General features: G+C 41.7%; 1 protein-coding gene across 1 annotated transcript in view; it reads right to left on the reverse strand.

The window, feature by feature from the left end:
- Positions 1-4407, reverse strand: part of pkig (protein kinase (cAMP-dependent, catalytic) inhibitor gamma) — a 42646-nt gene extending 38239 nt beyond the window's left edge. The window contains exon 1 of the mRNA XM_010775483.1: positions 4143-4407. The gene's annotated coding sequence lies outside the window, so the exon portion shown is untranslated. The remainder of the gene's footprint in view (positions 1-4142) is intronic.
- Between the last annotated feature and the right edge of the window lie 1549 nt (positions 4408-5956).

Here is a 5956-nt window from a genome sequence, read left to right on the forward strand (position 1 = left end):
TCAATGTTACAAAACCCAAAAATGACCATGTTCAAGTCTTAAAGTCCATCCTGAGGGCCTTCAGGTTTTGGTTTCAATTGCCAACAAACATAATTATGTGTCTGCTTCTTTTTGGGCTTTTATCATAGACCTGGTTGCTTATTTAAACATCAAAATCCTGGCAAACAAGAGTGGGCAGGGCAGTGTCAATTGTAGCAATAAGCCTAACGAGTACTGGATAAGCTTTATTTGTTTTGATCCAATGTTGCACAACTGAATGATCCCAATGCTGCTGTGAAAGAAAGAAGCTATAGTCGCATGTTGGATGAATATCCAATTTAAATTAAAAAAATAACCTTAAGGGACAACTTGAATGCTTTTTTTCTTTTTTTTCTCTTAATGCATTACATAAAGATCGGATCGGGAAAAATCAGTATCGGCAAATTGTCAAAATCAAATGATCGGAATCGGATCGGGAGCAAAAAAAGGTGATCGGGACATCCCTAAATAAAACTCTTAAGATTGTTTTAACCAGACCTTATTTCAGGCATCTAACCGTTCAAAAAAACGTTGACCTCGAGGCAAGGGAACCGGAAATGGTAAAAAGCAAACTCATTTCCAGGTTTTGGGACTTATTCCTGCACCACTCTTTCAGTAGCTGCAGTAAAGAGTCAAACAGGTAGAAAGGCACAACTTGACCAGGTGGAGACCTTAATCACCAGTTTTCATATCAATACTTCCTCCAGCTCCCCCACTCCGTTAGACCCGTCTAACCTTGTCTACCTTGGTCTGCAGACACTGCAAAGAATACGGTTGGAGGTCAAAGGAGTTGAACCAACAAATCCCCGTCCACATAATATGTACACATTAAACCCATGATTATAGAGGGAGGCGTACAAAAATAGAGCTTGAGAAAATGAGTTCCCATGGTACCAAAACCCTGCCTCTGCCCCCTATATGCCGTTCCAATTACTAGTTATCGGTAAAGCAATGATCAGTAAGGGGGGAGTTTCTCTCACCCCCGCCTGAAACACCTCCATTGGACTCCATTGTTTACTTCTGTAACAAATTACATCACTATTACTACAGCTATTAGCTTCTATTGGCTAGCGCTCCAACACATTGCACGTGATAGAGATGGCCCGCCCCTTAGCCTAAGTGGTTGACCAATCACAACAGAGCCGGCCAGCTAACCAATCGGAGCATACTGAGCTCTGGTTTTAGACAGATTTGCTGTTTACACGGGAACGAAAACGGTTGTATCCGCTACTTTTCTCTTTCGTATAGCCCGTTCGTTCACACGAGGCCGTAACGGAAACGCGGAAACGGACCCCTAAAACGATAACGGGTCCCAAGGTGGATAGATCTGCGGACAGAACGCTCTGGGGGGCCAAACGGCTCCGTGTGTACGATAATTTTCCTGATAACGATGAAGCCATAGTCCCGTCTCTCCCCACCTCTGCTGCTGCAGCATGCTACAGATGTTAGTGCTAAATCTACAGCTCCTCTACCACAACCATCAGCAACAAGTGGACATGGAGAACTACATGTTGCTAAATCCACTGCGGAGAATAAACAGAAGGGCAACCATGGCAACCATGCTCGGGGGTCTTCTTCGTTGCTTTTGGTGTATTTTGTGGCGGAAGTACAGCGCCACTTACAGGCCCAGCATATGTACTACAGCGTCTCCAGCGCTTTCGAGCGGTCTCGTGAGAACGGAATACCTTTTTGATATCGTATTCGGTTCGTTTGCGTTTCGTTTGCGTTCCCGTGTAAATGGGGTCAGAGGGTGAAAAGAGGTGCTGCAGCACAGGCAGTATTGGAAAAATAGCTTTTTGAACATTAAAGCATGGAGACATGTCACAGTGGAGACACAACATACAAATATGAAACCTGAAAATGAGCTTTAGAGTGCCCCTTTATACATTTGAAGGCCTATGGGCATAGATATAATCTCAAAGAAATCTGGAAGGCAATTCAACAAACTTTGAGATAAGGCTATTTTTATCTAAAGTTTTCGTCATTACTTGAGGGAAAGCTGCCTCAGATTCCAATTACAAGGACATGACTCTCAAACTGGAAAAACACTAATACAAGAAAAAGAAAATGTGAAGACCAGTTGCGGAAAAACAACCACCCAGTAACCGTCCCTTCCCTGCTGTGTATACTTATTACAGGCACCAGGGGTACAGGGGTCCGAATGTTCTCAGGGTCATCATGTTTTTGTTGGCAGCCTTCAGCGGGAGGAGTTTTAACTTCCATTTACTGAGAGCAGGAAGAAGGGCTGTTGGTGAAAGTTGGTCATGCAGCACTGCAGATAACAGTACAAGTATTATCTAATTACTCATGATTTCTTTTCTGAGCCACTGGCATCACGGATTAGAAGATGCATAAGGCGCAAACGTCTCTGGGGGACTAGCCTCTGTATTAGCTTTAAAATTAGCACATTTAACGTTAACAGTAGGTGGTCTGTCTTTTCTTTCTTGCTTGCTTTGATTTGGTATCTATGATTAAAAAGGTTCTGCAGGGATCTGTCCAAGGTCAGCGGGGCACGTGTGTCTCTGGTAGCAGAGGTTTTTCTTGCATCGCTGCGCTCCCTCTGTTCTGGCTGCTCTCCACCCCCCCTTTGGCCATTTTGAATGATAACAGACCATGTTTGGTTAGCTGGTGCAAAGAGAGGAGACAAGGCAGGGGGAAAAAAAGAAGATATATCTGACATCAGACTGGAGAGAATAATCTTAAATTCATCAAGTGGCTTAATCCCCTCATTTTATTTTCCCACCGATGTTAAGTACTTGAGGTGTTTTTGTTTCATTGCTTGAGTTAGAAGAAGTAGCATATTATCATTTTTTTATCAAAAGAGCTAAATATTCTCGAGCTCTAGCTTTGAAATAATGAAGACTAGTTAGTTTTCCTTGTATGATGGTAAACTAAATATCTACAGGTGTGATCAGACAAAAGAAGCTATTTTAAATAATCAGCCTGGGCTTTAAGTCATTGTACAAGCATTTTTAAAATCAAGATTGTTGAGTGTAATCAGAAGAAATATCGAAATATTCGACATTTGCAGGCCTACCTATTACCCTAGCTTTTTTCCTTGAGGTTATATATTTACTTTGGATCTGAAATCACATGGTTGCCTGCTTTTCTTTCCAAATTGCGGTATTTTAAGAGATTTGCAACAGCTTCCTTTAGCCATAAAATGCCAAATCAGAACAAACCTCAGTTCCACCCTTGTTTGTTGAGCTTGTCCCTGTCAAGACATGCCACAAACCATCTGTCTGCTGTATTGCAACACTGGTGCTTTATTTTAATCAGAACTGTTGGTGCATAGATTACATGTTCACCGCACTGCCTGAGATCTGTTTTGGTTACACACAGCCTGCCAGGCGACAGTGAAGCAAACCACCACAGGCAGGCGAGCAGCCAGTGTTTATCTCCACCAGTGCTCATGCCCAGTAACACTGGCACTTGCCCAGCAACACTCATGCAGAGTGGGGGGTCCCAGGCTGCTCTCGCCCCCCCCTCCTGCTGCTGAATCTCTAAGCACCATCTCCATGCAGCCCTGTCATTACCCAAGAATCTCCCCCAGACAGAAAAACAAGACAGACACCTTCCTTGTTCTCCCAGCAGCCAGGTTATTTCATGCTGTCACCACTGCCTTATTCCCTAATGGAGATAGGAAATACAAGTTGATTTGTTTTCAAACGAGGAGGAGGGGGTGCATTATCAGAGAAGAAAAGCAGAGATGATGAGAGAGGAGATGAGAGCTTTCAAAAGCTTTCCATGCTGTCATTAGCTCCCCTGAATGCAGCAGCTAATGTGTGGGAAGGACGTGCATGCCAGCTCTTTACTGTACACACACAATACACACAGGCACAATGGATGCATCATACATTTTCGAGGGAAAAATGTAATTAACATAATTTAATTCACCGAGGGGGATTCGTTTTTGACAGATTCAACGCGTGGCTGTGCCAAAGGAGATGCATTGTCTGCCGTGGTGCTGCCTGGGAAATGCCTTTTTTTAAATCATGAGGAAAAAAATCTCTCGCTTCGTGACTCTGCAGCTCCATGCAGATGGTGTCTTACAACATTAATCATTTTTGTGCACATAAATCCACATTTAAAGCCGAGGAAATATTATTAAAATCGCCACTAACCTTGGTCGGGTCGCCTCCTGTTATCCACTTGTTACAAAGGAAATTTAACACCATGGATCCTCCTGTTAAGTTTCCTGGCAGTCGGACAAAAACGCAGCAAAACGGGGCCGAAGCTGAAGCTCAATGGCGTGGATACCAAAAGTCCTGTGATGATAAGAGAGGTGTGTGTGTGATAAGAGCCTGGGTGTTTTTCTCAGGGTACCGTCTGCAAACAACGAGAAAAGGTTGTGTCTTCAAACAGCTGTTTTCCAAAATGGAGTTATCCGTGAGCAGCCAATCAGAGGCTTCCTCTCCTCTGTTGGTTGGAGCCAACAGCACACTGCACTCTGAAGATCAAACACTTTATACACATTATGCATCTGCCTTTTTTTAAGGGATGAATCATTGTCGCTTTCATGTCAAGGCAGTTTTATTCAGACACACATCAAAACACCAGACACCCCATTTTAGGAGATTTTCCTAGCAGGATTTTCCCTGATCTCCCTCATGTTGGTTTTTATGAAAGGCAGGATTCAGATCCTTAACTTCACTATAGCCTTAAAGCACAAATAGCTGTTACATAATTTGCTGCATTAGGTAAAAGTGTGTCAGTATTATCAGGGATGTGTAAATAAGAGAACTCAATGTTGTGATAATGTCCCCTGTGACTGTTACACTAATACATATTTTATAGTTAGATTCTTATTCCTCATGCATGCATATACTACCCATGTTGTATGCATGCTGTTTGTATAGGACTGTATGACGATGATTTCCATCAGGTTTTGGGTGTAACAGATCACATGTAGCGGGTTGTCAGGATACACAAAAAGGAAAAGTATTCCCTTACAGTTACAAAGCTGTAATACTGGTACATGTTTTTAAAAATGGGGATTATTAGCAGGATCACAATGTTACAATATTCACAATAACTAGTGTGGGTGATCCTAATATACTGTGTTTATTGAACTAAAATGGAGCATTCTCTGTTTGCGCAGATTTGTACTACAAATTATACTGTATGAATGTGTGTAAGAAAGGCAGGTTTTTCTTTTAAATAAACCCTGTGCAGAGGACACGTTTCATACAAACCATCTTGATTTCTTCTTTTATAACATTCCTCTCAAAGAAAACCCTTTGAGTGAAAAACATCAGACTGAAATACATTTCCTAATGTCTTTATTTGCATTTGATAATTAATTAATCCAAAAGTAACTAAAACGGATTGGGTTACTTTAATGATCTGATACTTACATTTTCTAGGTAATTAGTAATTACAATGTAATACATGTTTAAAGAAACCCTCCCTACTGCGATTTTCATTATGGATTAATCTGCTGATTGATTGTTTAGTTTGTAAAAGTTCAGAATATCTCAGATCCAATCCAAAACTTCTGTGAATCATAAGTAATCAGGATATATGAGATTCACAATGCAAAGACTGTCTCTGCCCGTGTTTCTGTTAAACATTTGAAAAGCTTGATCCCAGGCTGAGATAACCCTGATGGCATCACTTTAACAACATCAGGGTTATCTTTCCGGACATTGAAAAGCTTCTTAGAGTCAAAAAAACACATTAAAGATATTTCCAGAGGATGAACAGTAAATTGACTTGAGTTGAGTGCCCCTTTTATGGATCTGCCTTGTTTCTTTTCGTGTTGTCATGAACTAATATCGAATATGATGAGTGGACAGAATTGCTCAATAAACCAGTGTCATGGAAACGGCAGACTAACAGTGTAGGCTGTGTGGAGCTCAAATAAAGCCTGCATGCTCTCTACATGCATGTGTGCCCAAAAATAGATCCTCAGGAGCCGTTACACAATCATGATGCA

Source organism: Notothenia coriiceps, unplaced genomic scaffold (assembly GCF_000735185.1).
Source record: "Notothenia coriiceps isolate Sejong01 unplaced genomic scaffold, NC01 NC01_scaffold00015782, whole genome shotgun sequence".
NCBI classification, from domain to species: domain Eukaryota; kingdom Metazoa; phylum Chordata; class Actinopteri; order Perciformes; family Nototheniidae; genus Notothenia; species Notothenia coriiceps.